The 16,780-nt window shown below is 38.0% G+C and overlaps 1 protein-coding gene across 7 annotated transcripts in view; it reads right to left on the reverse strand.

Moving 5' to 3' along the window:
- ROBO2 (roundabout guidance receptor 2) overlaps positions 1-16,780 on the reverse strand; it is a 1,388,177-nt gene that overhangs the window by 247,451 nt on the left and 1,123,946 nt on the right. The gene's annotated exons all lie outside the window — the stretch shown is intronic.

Raw genomic sequence — 16,780 nt, forward strand, 5'->3', positions numbered from 1 at the left:
CACCAATGATTCTCAGGTATTTGGTATTAAACAATTATCCTGGATGTTCATTTATAATGCAAATTGCCTCAGCCTGTTTCCTGAAACTTCGATTCAGAAGGCACGGTGTCAAGCAGAGTGATCTTAACTTTTACCTATTCCTATGACACCTCTTTTCAGGAATACAATATGGTGATCATACCTGAAAAATATCAGCCTGGTGAAGCACCACAAAAACATCAGGCTTTTCTAGATTAGAAATAAATTCATTTTTGAGAAGTTTTTCAGTTTATTTGCTTTTTAACAAATATCCATTTACTTATAATGGCAGTTTATATTAACCTTTACTTTGTGAGATAAAGCTTCCAATCCTCAAATCTAAGGTTTCAAAGCAATGTGTGCTATAGCCTTAATATTTGCTGTCATAGTAAGTAGTGCATAATATTTTTATATTGTGTAATGAGTTTTGCTTCAGAAGGCAGAAGCAGAAAGTGCTAAAAATTAAGTTGATCACACCACACAGCTCCATTTCCTCTGTCATTACACTATCATTTAATATTTATGCTCATGTACCACCTCTCCTTCTTTTTTCAGTTTTCTTAGTAATATATGTCCTCATGTTCAATTTGTTTTATTATTATTCTGCTTATCTCAAGCAAATTAGATAACACTCTTTAGGCCTCAGTTTTCTTAACTCTACCAAGAGCATGCTAGTACTACCATTAAGGTGATGATTAAATGAGATATACACGTGAAATGCTTAACTATGTTCAATACATGAGAGTTATTGCTAATAATACTTATTATTATTCTGTTAGATAGGTCAATGTATCTCTGTGAGCTGACAAAGTATGATTTAACGTTTTCTGTGACAGGACATTACTAAAACCAGACATAGGAGTTTATGTTGCCTTGGGCCGTTATAGTGTCTGTCTCTCTGCTTCTAAAATAAATGGAAACAATAAATAGTGAGAAACTATTATTTTTCAAGAGTAGGCCTGGGACAGTTACTCCCTCAGAGTCTCCAGAAAGAACCAAACCTTGATTTCTGACTTCTGGCCTCTTGAATGAAGAAGGAATACATTTGTTTTAAGCCACCCAATTTATGCTAATTTTTAATGGTAGCTCTATGAAACAAACCATTATTTCTTTCTCCCGATTGCAACCATCCCTTCTGCCCATGTGAACAGGTCTTCCCTCATCATCTGCAGTGTAAGAGAAGTGCCAACTGTAATGAGGCTTTTAACACTCCTTAACAATTTTTTCTAGGTGCTCCCATAGTTTACAGTTTTTAAAAATTCTACAATAGCAAATATTGTATTCTGTCTTGTTCTGTGCTTTAAATGTCTCTCTCTGTCATATTACCAGTTCTTGCAAAAGGCAGGTTGGGCCTTTACTTTCTACATCTCATAACTCCTAGTAAAATGGAGATTCGCGTAAGCGATCTGTCTTATGAATGTACGAATCACAACACTTTTCTTTGTGGCTCTTAAAGAGATTTGGTGTTAAACAATATTTGAGATAGTGAATCTCCAAGGGAAAAAGAAAGAAAATGAGAAAATATAAATGAAAGTAAAAGAACAAATCATAAATTATAAGATCCAGCAAATTTAGTCCATTTTATAATGTCTTTGGTAAATTGAGCCATGATTAATTTAAAAAACTTATAATTTAAAAGATTACCATTTAAAACCGCAGTAAAAATGTACACTTGATTTGGAAAATGGATGTATCTAATATGTTGCAGAGTCTAATATGATGATAAGAATATCCTCTAAAAAATGAGGAGAAGCTGATTTAGAAATACTAAGAAAAGCCGGGCGTGGTGGCTCACGCTTGTAATCCCAGCACTTTGGGGGGCCGAGGCGGGCGGATCACGAGGTCAGGAGATCGAGACCATGGTGAAACCCCGTCTCTACTAAAAATACAAAAAATTAGCCGGGCGTGGTGGCGGGCGCCTGTAGTCCCAGCTACTCTGAGAGGCTGAGGCAGGAGAATGGCGTGAACCCGGGAGGCGGAGCTTGCAGTGAGCCGAGATAGCGCCACTGCACTCCAGCCTGGGCAACAGAGCGAGACTCCGTCTCAAAAAAAAAAAAAAAAAAAAAAAAGAAATACTAAGAAAACTTTTGCTCAAGCAAAGTACCTATCCATGCTAAACACAGTTGATATCAATTTGAAGAAAAACAAGAAGCACCAAAAAGGCTGCTGTGACTTTTTCACATACTTTTCTGTAGGTAAAAAATACATAAGGATGTTACTTTCAGTGGGCTCGTAGCATTGCTGAAAGCAAGATTTTTTTAAGAAATCATTTGAGGTAGCAACAAGGATTATTTATTTGTTTAGTTTGTATATTTATTCATTTATTCCTCTTTTTATCTGCTGTCAGAGACTTTAATCAATAATAAAGTCATTCACCTAATAAAAATATAAGAACTTAAAAAAGGAAACTTTAAATAATATGTAAAATGAGAAAATTTTAAATACCTTATAGGAATTAATATATTGGCCATACTTACATATCAAATTTAGGTTTAACTTTCTAGAAAAAAGCATTGCATTAAGTATGCATAATCTCACAATAAAAAATGATAATACCTTCATATGATAATCCATGTCATTGATAACATTTCTGAGTACAAGAACACTATGACAGTGTAATTAATGAGAAAACAGAAGAAAACATCGTAGCATTTCATAGTGTTCTTTAGTTTGTTAAAAAATAAGTTTACTGATTTTTAAAGTTTTTACAGTATATTGTATCCATAGACTAAAGTGGTACAAATCAATGGAGTCTTTGTGGATTGGTCAAGTAAGCATTCTATTCTGACATTAAATGCTCTTGGTGTATAATCAATGACTGAGACAATGCAATAAGAAGCTTGATGCATTATTACATATATTTTATTGAAGTTCTTGGAAATCTTAAAACTATTATCATTCTCCACTGGGCACATATGAAAGAAAAGGGTATCTTCAAGTAAATTAATCCTTTTCTTTATGCTGTATTACTTAATCACGTCCTCCTAACCATCCTTCTAAGCTTTTGTTTTTTCTTTATCAAAGGATTGATTGCCAGTGAATATATAACAAGAAAAGAAAGTAAAGTATGTCTGGCCCATCTTGTAACTTACAAAAATTACTTTAAGCCAAAAAAACAAAAAACAACAACAAAAAAAACCATACTTACCCTGCTACCCGGCATTAAAATAATGGAAACCCTTGATTTTGCTAGGTATGTAATGAATTTGTCCTTTAGCAGTCAATGTCCTTCACATGAAATTGCACCTAAATATTGCTAGTTTTCCTGAATTTTCTTTTGTTGAGTTCAGATGATAGAGGCAACGTTCATTAAAAGACAGGAAACATGTCAAAGAAACAAACCCTAGACTTTAGAGTAGCTTAAAATTACCTAATATTCAACATGTACATAATGAACTTATTATGCTTGCTCGCCTTCTGACCAAAACTGTCTCACCCTCGGCAATCTACATCTTGACAAATGAAATCAAAATGTAACTTTTACCCCAAACAGCAACCTCACAGTCAGTTATTTTTTCTCCTATTTTCTAAATACGTGTCAAAGTCCTGCTTAAAAACTTAATGAGATGTACTCCCTCCTTTCAACATTTATTGCCCTTGTTGATAGCAGCAGGAGGCAGATAAATTTCCTTTTTTTTTTTTTTTTGAGATGGAATCTTGCTCTGTCGCCCATGCTAGAGTGCAGTGGCATGATCTTGGCTCACTGCAACCTCTGCCTCCTGGTTTCAAGTGATTCTCCTGCCTCAGCCTCCTGAGTAGCTGGGATTACAGGCACCCACCACTGTACCTGGCTGATTTTTAGTAGTGACGGTGTTTCACCATCTTGGCCACGCTGTTCTCAAACTCCTGATCTCATGATCCAACCGCCTCAGTCTCCTAAAGTACTGGGATTACAGGCGTGAGCCACTGCTCCAGGCCAAGGCAGATAAATCTCTAGGCAGAAAGGGACAGGTCTCTGGTGAAATCCAACCTCAAGCCAAAGACAGCTTAAAGCCTGGAAACTGAACTTCCAGTTCTGAGGAGAGTCCACCACCAGAGTAAAAACTTCCTTAAGGCCTTTAGCCAACTGAATGGTGCTTTCTCCAGGCCCACCATGGACCAATCAGCATGCACTCCCTCATTCTGAGCCCACAAAAACCCCAGACTCAGGCACACATTGGGATACCCACTTTCGGGCCCTCCCCCTCACACAAAGGGCCACCAACTTGGGCTCCCCTCTCCTTGTCAAGAACTTTACTCTCGCTCAATACAATTCTTCCCTGCCTTGTCCACTCTCCAGTGTCCGTGTAATCTCATTCTTCTTGGTTGTGGGACAAGAACATAGAACCCACCAAAGAGTAGGTACAAAAAAGAGCTGTAACACTGTAACCTTCCCTCTCGTTCACCAAGCAATGTGGAAAAAAAGCCTCTGGGCACCACATGCCCCCATTCGCTGAGCTATGGGCGGTAGGAACGAACAAGCTGTAACATGAATAAGCTGTAATATGAATAAGCTGTTTGCCGCACTGCGGGCAGCAGAAATGATGTAATATTTCTTGGGGGCTCAAACCTGGGGACTCCCTGGGCAAGAGTCATAAAACCCCTAGGTCTCTGTGGTTACTGGCATCTCCGAGTTTTCCGATGCCACTGGGTTCCCCTCATCTAGATGCTGGTGCCCAAAGCAAAAACTGCGCACAGCCGGCTCAGCCGTGGGCTGAGTGCAGAGACCTGTGCACTACCCTGGGTTGGTAGTGCAAGCTGAGTGCAGCCTGCTGGGCCGAGTGGGTGGAATGGGCCCAGTGGGGAGCCCAGAGCTGAGTGAAGCCTGGGCAGGGGCACCGCTGGCCACAAAGATTTCCGGCTGGTGAAGTGGCACTGAAAGCATCCTGTGTCATTGTCACTTCCTTATTATATTTTGCCTGGACTATTGCAGAGGACACACAATGGTTTTCAACCTCCAATTATGGCCAGGCTCTGCTCCATACAGCTACTACATTTCTCTCCAAAACACAGACATACTTAACATCACCATTGACGTTTACAGAAAAACATTCACACCCCTTAGAACAATTATTCATTCAATATGACCTAATCTACCTGCCCAGGCTTAACTCCTGTCTCTTCTTCTATTTCAGTAATTTTCAATGCCTTAACATTGCTTTTCTACGCCTCCCAGACAAAGCTGAGCATTCGCTCTTCTGTTCTCCTGTAACACTGTTTATTTCCCTATTTCTGCACTTACAAACATCTGACACTAATTACAGTAATGGCAAACATATGTCCTGAATATTCCTGGATGTCCCTAATGTTAAATATTCTTTCCTGTTGTGGGATCATGGGTGGAGTGAGCAGTCCTCAAAATCTCTTAGGGCTCATTCCAGCAGACGGGCAGCTCCCTGAAGGCAGGGGTGGAGTCTTACTAACCTTCAGGAGCACTCAGTACTTCATTGTTTAATTAAACAAGACTGGAAAAGGAATTCTCTATTTATAGAAGTTGACTCTAACAGGAGCCATATGCAATGGATTAAGACTCCAACAACACTGTCTGGAAATCTGTTCTCTTTCAGCATAATTCATTGTTTCTCTACCAAACAATTATGCCAGGGTTCCCACTTATTTTCCAAACGTTAATGTGAAATAATGAATGCATCATGGACTGCACACTGCAACGACCAAATATCTGGGATTATCTATCTCCTTCACCCATTATCTCCCTTCTCTCATCATAATGATAATCTGTCTACGTGCTTACATTACAGTCACTTCTACACTTGTGCCTAGCTCCCGTCTTGTTTTGTCTGCTCAAGTGCTTTGCTTCAGCAATTTTCCCCCTCTCTGCTGTATCATTAATTTTTCTAACTAGATGATTCCCACAAGCATATGGACATGCTTTTCCTTATCCTGTTTTAAAAACAAAACCTGTTATATCCACAGTTCTCTCCAGATATTCCTCATTTTCCTTCTTCCCCGTACTGCAGGACACTAGTGTGGTATCATTACCTGCTATCTGTACCGTCTCTTCTCTCATTCTCTGTTGAACCTCCTGCAATAAAGACTTTCCTTGTACCACTCCAGGAAAATTGCTTTTATAAAGGTGACCCATAATCTCCACATTGCTGTTTCCAACGGTCAGTTCTTGTTACTTGTCTTCTGTGACCTTAAGTAGCATCTGACACAGTTGGGCATTCTATTTTTAAATATTTAGTTCATTTGGCCTACAGGATAAGACACTCATGTGGTTTTCTGCCTACTAGCTAAGGTTTTTCTTTTTTTCTCAGTCTCCTTTGCTAGGTCCTCTCCATCTTCTTAATCTTTAAAAATGAACTGATCCAAAGCTCAGACTCCATCTGTAGACTTATCAAATATCATGACTTAAATTACTACATGTATACAAAGATTCTAAATTTATATGTCGAAGCCATATCTCTTCCTTGGACTCATGCATCCAACTGCCTACATTACAGCTCCATTTTTAGTTGTCAGATTGACCTGCCACATTTTACTTGCCCATAACATTTGCATCTCTCTCCAGTCTTTCCATCTTAGGAAGTGGCAATTCTGTTCTTCCAGTTAGGCCAAAAAAGTGGAGTCGTCCTTGACTCTCGTTCTTCCTTTATATCCTCACATGGAGTGATGGGATCCTCACGGTTTTGATTTGAAAACACCCCATATTCTAATTACTTCTTAACCTCTCCGCTGATCCCACCCGGTAACTCTCACCCACGTTACTGTAACTGAGCTATTTCAGGCCTTGTCAGCACGTGGGAAACTCTCAACTAACACCAAGATCATCTCAGTAAGTCAGCTCATATTTATTCTTCTTCTTCAAAACAAAACAAAACAGCAAACCTTTCGATGGATTCCTGTCTTGCTTAGCATCAAAGCCAAAGTTCCCAAAGAGACTCCATGACCTGGCCCCTGCTCACGGCTCTCAGTTCACGTCATTCAAATTTGCAGGATTTATCCCACCCAGGTTGTTCCACTCACACTGAACTCCTCGCTTTTCCTAAACTGAAGCCTTTGCACTTGCTCTTTCCTCTTTCTAGAACATTTTCTGTCCCCATTCCCCATTCCTACATGTTTCTTTTTCTTTCTTAATTTTTACCCCCAAACCTTAGCGTTTCATCCTAAAACAATTATGTTTTCTTTATTTGCCTTGTTTATTGTCTATTATATATCTACTTCCCAAAAGGACTGATTTTGGTCTTTTTTGTTCCTTTCAGAATCCCCCCGGCCCAAAAGAGTACTGGTCTCAAGGCCTGTACTCACTAGATATTTTTATTACTTTTATTTCTGCTGTAGAGATGGGGGTTGTGCTATACTGCCCAGGCTGGCTGGACTCAAGCTACCCTCCTGCCTCAGGCTCCCAAAGCACTGGGATTACAGGCATGAGCCACTGTGCCCAGCCCTCATTAAGTATTTTTTTTTAAATAAATGAATAGAGTTTAAAGAACCTGCAGCACTGACTGGTCCCCAAATGTCAAAAGACATTAGCCTGGGTAGGAGAGGAACACGTTGAGGAGCCCAGTGCCCCAGGGCAGAGGCTAACTATCCATATAAAACAGGAAGTGTGGGGCTGGACCCTAGGGAGCAGAACGCCTCAGGAAATGGATTAGGAAAGCATTTTTGGGATCAGTCTTGGCAGGATGGGTCTCCAAGGTCTTTGCAAAGACTTTCAGATCTTTTAACTCAGAGAACACTGGGCTTGGCTGCTCAGAGATTGCCCAAGGCTTGGGTGTTCCAGGAACAAATACTTTCTGATTGAGATCCCACTCTCCCCAGTGACTGAAATCAGAAAAGCAGCAGATGAAGCGAATTCATGACGGAGAGCAGTGCTCACACTAGGGCCCTTTTCTACAGTGCCTTCAGTAGATCTGGAGGACAGAGGGGCTCTGCAGTCTCTTTTTAACACACATTCCGTCATGAAGCATATGCCATGTGTTAGATGTCTTTGCCACATGTGTGATCACCACACTTAGATATACTGGCTTAGAGCTCAGCAGCTCTGTCCCATCTGTACTTGGAGTTGTCCAGCATGCAACTTCCTTGGAAGCCCTCTGGGCATCCACCTCTGGGTAGAATCTTGGTGTGAGTGGCAGTGACTGACTGCTTTGTCCTTTTGTCAGGGATGTGGATTAAAGAACCTACAGATGTCTTTGGCTTGCTGTCCTCACTTGAATCAAATGATCATGCAAGCACTGCCTGGAAGGTACTTTTAGAACCGTCTGGTATTTAACGAGTTAGAATTCCATGCAAGTCAATAACTCTCCTCTTCTAAATAGAAAACATGCCTAGAAGGTCTGAGGCTATGAGTCACCCACACATTAATATGAATTTAGGTTGTTTTCCTAATAGCCAACTAAAATTGACAGCACTAGAATGGAGATTTAAAACAGGGGAAGAGGAAAAATGTGATTTGAACATTTGAACATGGGATGTCAGGTTGGGAAGGAAACAATAAAGGATGAGAATATTTTTAATGTTTTAATGATATAAAAACATTATTTAAAGTGGTTAAAGAAAAATGCCATGCTCGTACCTGTCTCCTTTAGCTTTGTCCAGTTCTCCTCCCCATAAACAGCTGGTATGATTAATTTCTTTTATGTCCGTCCTTCCAGATAGAGTTTACTCACATAGAAGCTAATATGCATAAATATACATATATATGTATATATTCATTTCTCCATTTTTACACAAATTGTTTAAAATGGAGAAGTTCAATTTACCACCTTTATTCTTCTTAATAAAGTGTCTTGGTAAGGTTACTGTAGTAAGGCGTGAAAGACTTCCTCATTCTTTTATTATGGCTCAAAACAAGCTGTACCATAACTTACTTAGCAAGTCCCCTGCTGACTTCATCCTTCTTAGGTTGAAATCTTTAATGATTTAAAACAATGCCATAATGCAAAAGTTGACACATATAATGCCATTTTTCACATACACAAATTTATCTGAAATATAGATTTACAGCAGTGGAATTGCTGGGTTGAAGGCTTCAAGCATTATTAATTTTAACACATATTGCTAAGTTGTCCTCAATAAAGGTTTTATTAATTCATGCCCTCACCAGGCATGTATGAGAAGACCTTTAGAATTACTTGGATAAGCATGGACTCAAGAGCAGGACTTTGTTCCTGGGCAGACAGTGATGAATGGGCAAGAGTTAGGAGAACCTAAAAATGATGCCATTTTTATTTCTGCTCTGTGCTTATAAAAGATTACAAATTACAAGCTGTTTGTGGTGGCTCATGCCTGTAATATCAGCATTTTGGGGAAGCTGAGGTGGGAGGAGGATGGTCTGAGCCCAGGAATTTGAGACCAGCTGGGCAAAATAGCAAGACCTCATCTCTGCAAAACATTTTTAAAAACAGCTGGGAGTGGTGATGCATACCTACGGTCCCAGCTACTCGGGAGGTTGAGGCAGGAGGATCCCTTGAGCCCAGGAGTTTAAGACTGTAGCAAGCTATGATCACACCACTGCACTCCAGCCTGGGGTGACAGAGTGACAAGAAGAAGAAGGAGAAGAAGGAGGAGGAGAGGGAGGGGGAGGAGGAGGAAGAGTAGGAGGAGGGAGAGGAAAGAAGAGGGAGAAGGGGAAGGAGGAGGAGAGGAAATTGCAAATTATGGAACACTTCGTTGTGTGTAATGCAGCATCTCTGTGAGTCAGCCCATACTAGAAGCAATACAGGCCAAGAAAATTAGCTATAGATTTTTCTAATGCATCTCTAAGTGAAATTTAGAAACGAATAATAATAATATTTTTATAAATGAAAGGCTTACATTAATGGGAGGTCATTTAAACAGTGACATGAACTAAAAAGTTTTGATACATAGAAACAGATTCCACAGAGAGATGTATTAACTCATTTATCTGTCATGTCTCAAGAATTTTTGAAGATTTCTTTATTCACTGTTAATTCAAAATGAATTTTGGTACGCTTGTGGGTAATACTTTTCAAATCATCAGGCAGCTACAGTGTCTAAGGAGGCATGTAAATTAGTTATTGCATGCAATTTACTGATCACTTAGGAGATAATCCAATTAAGGAAGTGAACATTAGCAGATATAAATTTAATTACATAAAAAGTAGTTTCTGTTTTACTTGTATTTTTATTGTGCTGTGCTAAATGTGAACATCTGTAGACTTCAAGTTAAATCTCTATACAGGAAAAGCTATGTAATCAAAATTAGGGTGTGTGTGTATGTGTGTACGTTACATATTATTCACTTTGATTCTTTCCTTGGCCTTATAATTGGAAATATGAGCTAGATACACATTGCAGTTGGGCTTCGTAGCTTCGTCAAAATCAATTGAGCTGCCAGAACATTTTTAATGCTATTCGAAACCATTAATGACAAAGAGTCATTTGCTTACCCACGGTCCAGTCCTTCTCCAGTGAAAATTACTGGTCATGAATCTGGTGAACATTTACAGGAATCTGTAAATGAAACAGCTAAATCCTTGATGACAGGGAGCCTCATAAAGCCGGCTCATTTATTCTCTTGGGGCACTCATCCCCGCAACTGGGATCAATAGAAAATCTCAACTGATATATTCTTAAATGCCATGGTGCAAATGCTCTCTTGGCAATTTTGCAGGAGAAAAGCCCCACTTCCATTTTTAAAGAATCAATGTTAAATTCACTAAATAAGCCAAACAATGCTACCTAGAGTTTGATTTAATTTTAAAGCCTATAGAATTAAAGTGATCATTTTTTTCCCTCAATACAAAAAGAGTAAGATTCAGACATTTGGAGGTTATGAAATTGCCTACTAAATAAAAGTTGATGATTTGGCCACACATCTACCAGTGTAAATATTAACTGCTTTAGAGTCTCAAGCAGAAACTATGAATTAGCAACTTGTTGCAATATAATTGTTCTGCAATCTTTACTGGTTTACTCTGCAAAAAAATGATTTTAACCTCAGTAAAAGACTATATGTATATATATGTATTTCAAGATGCTAGCCTAAACAATTCTTTTAAGAGTACATATAAAAGATGGATTCCAGGTACGATGGCTCACACCTGTAATTCCAGCACTTTGGGAGAATGAGGCAAGAGGATCGCTTGAAGCCATGAGTTTGAGACTAGCCTGGGCAACAAAGCAAGGACCTACCTCTACAAAAAATTTTAAAAATTAAAAAATTAGCCAGCCGCAGTGGTGAGTGCCTGTAGCCCCAGCTATGCAGGAGGCTGAGGCAGGAAGATCCCCTGATCCCAGGAGATTAAGGGAGGCTGCAGCCAGCTATCATCACGCCACTGCAATCCAGACCGTGCCACAGAGTGAAACCCTGTCTCTAAAAAAATAGTAAAATAGATAAATAAATAAAAAGATGGAACAGAAGAAATCAACATAGGCTAAATAAAAGTTAAATTTTGAAAGCAAGTGGGAAAACAAACATCTCCCCAAATCAAATTTAGAATAATAGAATTACTAGTCCCAGTCCTGATAGTATCTTATAAAATACAACAAAAGAGATTTTACCCATGTAAGTTGCCCCCTTTTATAAATGTAATGACTGCTTACCTGCAATTTGCTTTTTAATTAATATGGGAGGGGGTGTCAATTCTAGTCTTCACTTCCTAATGAGATGTCTTTTGGCAAGAGTACAGATTCTATTATGATTGGTAAATTATAAGACTAGGGCAATAAAGGAGCACATGCTTTTATTTCAACTTAGAGAAACAACAAGGATAGAAAACCTTTTTATTCTTTACTTTCATTGAAAAAGTGAAAATATAAACAACACATACACACGCACAAACAATTTAGTGTGGAATTAAAAATATTGGACACAAGTGATGTGTTTATTTTAAGGAGAATAAATCAGTCACTACTTGGCAGATCTATTTAGTGAAATCTAAAAGTTAGAATGTTCCTCAAAGATAAAATACCTCAATGCAGTTCATAGAAGGGTTTTTGTTTTTGTTTTTGTTTTTGCTTTCTGATCCTCCCTTCAATTACCCCGATACACATACAAATGCATAATATATTGAGAAATCTGTATAAGAAATATTATTTTCCTGGGAAGGGCATGCACCTTTCCAGCATAATCAAAGCTAAATATTTATACTAATGCAAATTTTATTAAATCTCTTAGTAACACGTACAGTGAACAAGTGTAAACTTTACAATTCTGTCAATGACCACGTATGTATTAATGAGTCTTGTTTTACTTTTTAATCAAAACTAAAGTTTGATCATTCTTTATACTTTTTCCATGGAAAGTCCTATTTAAAATGAATAAGGCAACCTTAAAAATTAAGAGTGATGTCTAAAATAAACACAAGCATTATTTTTTAAAACTGCGAACATAGTTTGGTTTAGGCAATAGCCTAGGAGGCAACAAGCCAGCAGGAGGCTGGGAGGATTAGCCCTAATTACCTCATGTTTCACCTTAATTAACTCCTGATACATAAAGTAAACGCTGCAGGAATGATGGAGAATCCTTAGGCCAGTAGGCAAGACAGCTAAGCTCTCTTTATTTGCACATGATAATTTTTCTTTTGAATTTCCCTTAACTCCTCCAAAAGATCAAATGATGGACACAGGTTGTACTGTAATTAGCTTTGCTACATTTTTCATATTTGTTCTTGGCATGAAACATTTCCAGCAAGGCAATGTGTCAGTAAATTGGAACCATCATTTTATGATATTTGTTTATAAGATCACATAAATATCTAAAGAAATGATTCTAAAAGGCTTAGAGAAAACTACTCTAGAGTTGATTATTTTTAGAAATCATTTGGCAAACCCACTCACAACTTTCTTTTAATCCACCAAAAGCCCATTTTCTAGATGTCCCTGCACCATATATTCTTTGAAAGCATGAGGCAATGTGAATACTGTCCATTCCTTTGTCACTTAGGATAGATACATATCCACAAATATAAAAAAGAATTATTGCCTGGGTGGTTCACTCTTGTAATTCCAGCACTTTGGGAGGCCAAGGCAGCAGGTTTGCTTGAGCCCAGGAGTTTAAGACCAGCCTGGGCAACATGGCAAGACCCCATATCTATATATAAAAAGAGTTACAGCTATTAAAAACATTAAACCTTCTCCTGTCTTTGCTCATAAAGAAATCTCATTAGTGCAACCTGAACCCTAAATGCAAGGTCAAATGTGTTAAATTTAAAATGTAAACTTTGAGAAAGTCATGCACTGTACATTTTCTTCCAAGCCTCATATTGCCACAAAGAGCATAAAATAATTCAAAGGAAAAAATAGTTAGAAATTGTGACTTGTCTCCGAGAAATGGGGGAGCATGAAGCGGGGACAAAAAGGGGCACTAGAACTTTCAAAATATGTGAAAACAAAATAAGCCACCTGCAGTTATATTTTTACTTTTCAACTTATAGGTAAATATATTTTACTATCTTGGGAAAAAAATAAAACAAGGACAGAATTAGGCTTAGCATCCAATTAACAAGTATTACTAATCAAAATTGTTTTCCAGTCTGCACTCCTTTTGCATTGAATATACAGTATTCAATATATAAGGCCATGTTGATAAAATATTTATCTTTATTATCTCAAACTTCGATAGGAACACAAAAAAGCTGATCCATTAATTTCTGACTCTGCCATTTTCACTCCAATTTTTATTTAAAAGGTAAAAATAAGTACATAAGACAGCATCACAACACAAATATTCTGGAGAAATCCCTATGATATGCTTTGACTCTGTGTCCCCACCCAAATCTCATCTGGAATTGTAATCCCACGTATCCAGGAAGGGACCTGCTGGGAGGTGACTGGATTATGGGAGTGGTTTCCCCCATGCTCGTCTCATGATAGTGAGTGAGTGAGTTCTCAGGAGAGCTGATGCTTTTAAAGAAGCACTTCCCCTTTGCTTCCTCTCTTGCCTGCTGCCATGTAAGGCTGTGCCTTGCTTTCCCTTCACCTTCTGCCATGACTGTAAGTATCCTGAGGCCTCCACAGCCATGCAGAACTGTGAGTCAATTAAACCTCCTTTCTTTATAAATTGTGCAGTCTCAGGGAGTATCTTTATGGCAGTGTGAGACTGGACTATACATTTTACTTCATACCTCTACTTTTTGCCATTCAAATCAAATTCAAGTTTATGTTTTCACGACATACAGGGATCAGCAAACATTTTCTTTAATGGGTCAGATAGTAAGTATTTTCTGCATTGAATTTTGCTGAATGTGGCCCAACAGACCTTTTTGCTCCCCTCTGCACTATCAAATTATATTTCTTGCATTCCAACATCATTGTTTGTGGTTTTTCCTTTTTCCCTCCCAACTCCTAAACTATTAAAAATCTTAAATTTTTTAGTAGACTTAGAAACATTAACAGTTGGAAGAGGCTTATACTTTTTATAACTAATATTTATATTCATTATATTTATACATAATATTTATCCTACACTGAGTAATTGCAATTCTGACTTCTAAACATTTCCAAACACTAGAGTTCTACCTGCAATGTTAAGTTATATTTAGGGCAGAACATACCACACATTCACTTTAAAGACCTAACTGCTATTCGCATTGCCAAGTCAACCCTAGGCCAAAAGAACAAAGCTGGAGGCATCACGCTACCTGACTTCAAACTATATTACAAGTCTACAGTAACCAAAACAGCATGGTACTGGTACCACAACAGAGATATAGATCAATGGAACAGAACAGAGACCTCAGAAATAATGCCGCATATCTACAACTATCTGATCTTTGACAAACCTGACAACAACAAGCAATGGGGAAAGGATTCCCTATTTAATAAATGGTGCTGGGAAAAAGTGGCTAGCCATATGTAGAAAGCTGAAACTGGATCCCTTCCTTACACCTTATACAAAAATTAATTCAAGATAGATTAAAGACTTAAATGTTAGACCTAAAACCATAAAAACCCTAGAAGAAAACCTAGGCAATACCATTCAGGACATAGGCATGGGCAAGGACTTCATGTCTAAAACATTAAAAGCAATGGCAACGAAAGCCAAAATTGACAAATGGGAGCTAATTAAACTAAAGAGCTTCTGCACAGTAAAGAAACTACCATCAGAGTGAACAGGCAACCTACAAAATGGGAGAAAATTTTCGCAACCTACTCATCTGACAAAGGGCTAATATCCAGAATCTACAGTGAACTCAAACAAATTTACAAGAAAAAAACAAACAACCCCATCAAAAAGTGGGCGAAGGACATGAACAGACACTTCTCAAAAGAAGACATTTATGTAGCCAAAAAACACATGAAGAAATGCTCATCATCACTGGCCATCAGAGAAATGCAAATCAAAACCACAATGAGATACCATCTCACACCAGTTAGAATGGCCATCATTAAAGAGTCAGGAAACAACAGATGCTGGAGAGGATGTGGAGAAAGAGGAACACTTTTACACTGTTGGTGGGACTGTAAACTGGTTCAACCATTGTGGAAGTCGGTGTGGCGATTCCTCAGGGATCTAGAACTAGAAATACCATTTGACCCAGCCATCCCATTACTGGGTATATACCCAAAGGACTATAAATCATGCTGCTATAAAGACACATGCACACGTATGTTTATTGCGGCACTATTCACAATAGCAAAGAGTTGGAACCAACCCAAATGTCCAACAACGATAGACTGGATTAAGAAAATGTGCCACATATACACCATGGAATACTACGCAGCCCTAAAAATGATGAGTTCATGTCCTTTGTAGGGACATGGATGAAACTGGAAAACATCATTCTCAGTAAACTATCGCAAGGACAAAAAACCAAACACCGCATGTTCTCACTCATAGGTGGGAATTGAACAATGAGAACCCATGGACACAGGAAGGGGAACATCACACTCCGGGGACTGTTGTGGGTTGGGGGGAGGGGGCAGAGACAGCATTAGGAGATATATCTAATGCTAAATGACGAGTTAATGGGTGCAGCACACCAACATGGCACATGGATACATATGTAACAAACCTGCACATTGTGCACATGTACCCTAAAACTTAAAGTATAATAATAATAAAAAAACCTTTAAAGAACATTAAAAAAGACATAACTGCTATTTAAAACTTAATCATAATTAGAATATGAACATATGAATGGTACTATATTTTTAATTTTTTCGTGAATTAAATACATCGTAATATTTGAATGTTACATATCTTTTACAAAGAAAGCTCTAAAATACTATTTTACTTTTACAAAGAAGAATATCCTCTACGTTTTTACCGTTTACAATGAAATGTATCAAATCAAAATAAGTAAATATCAGTGCAACATTCATACACTATCATATTCACTCATTTATTTATTTGTTCGTTTAGTTATAAGTTCTTATTCATCTTTTATTGTGCTCTCTCAGCCCTGAGCTAGCAATACTATACATGAAATAGGAAGTTCATGATGTGTGAAAAATAACTGAAGACCCAAAGGTGTTTTATAAGAGAGATCACTGCTTCCAAGAAACTCATAGTCTCGTGGGATAAGTAGGTAAACAAACAGCTCTGTGACTTTTGCTTTCAGGGAAGTGTATGTTCAAGGAACATAAGACATGGGTAAAATGACATCAGCTGGGGAGGGTATTAGAAAATTTCAGACAAAAGAAGACACCAGCCCTAGAGCTTTACTCAGCACATATTGAAATCTATTATTCAAAATCAGTTCCAACGTCTTTTTTGTCATGCTATTATTTGAAAACAATTAATTCCCATTGATTGAAATTACTTTCATTTTATTCTTTTGGATTTTTAAAAAGCTTATAACAAACGTAATTATAACAAGCAAAGCAAATGAATATTTTATTTCCATTTTGC

The sequence above is a fragment of the Nomascus leucogenys genome, chromosome 21 (genome assembly GCF_006542625.1).
Source record: "Nomascus leucogenys isolate Asia chromosome 21, Asia_NLE_v1, whole genome shotgun sequence".
NCBI lineage: Eukaryota > Metazoa > Chordata > Mammalia > Primates > Hylobatidae > Nomascus > Nomascus leucogenys.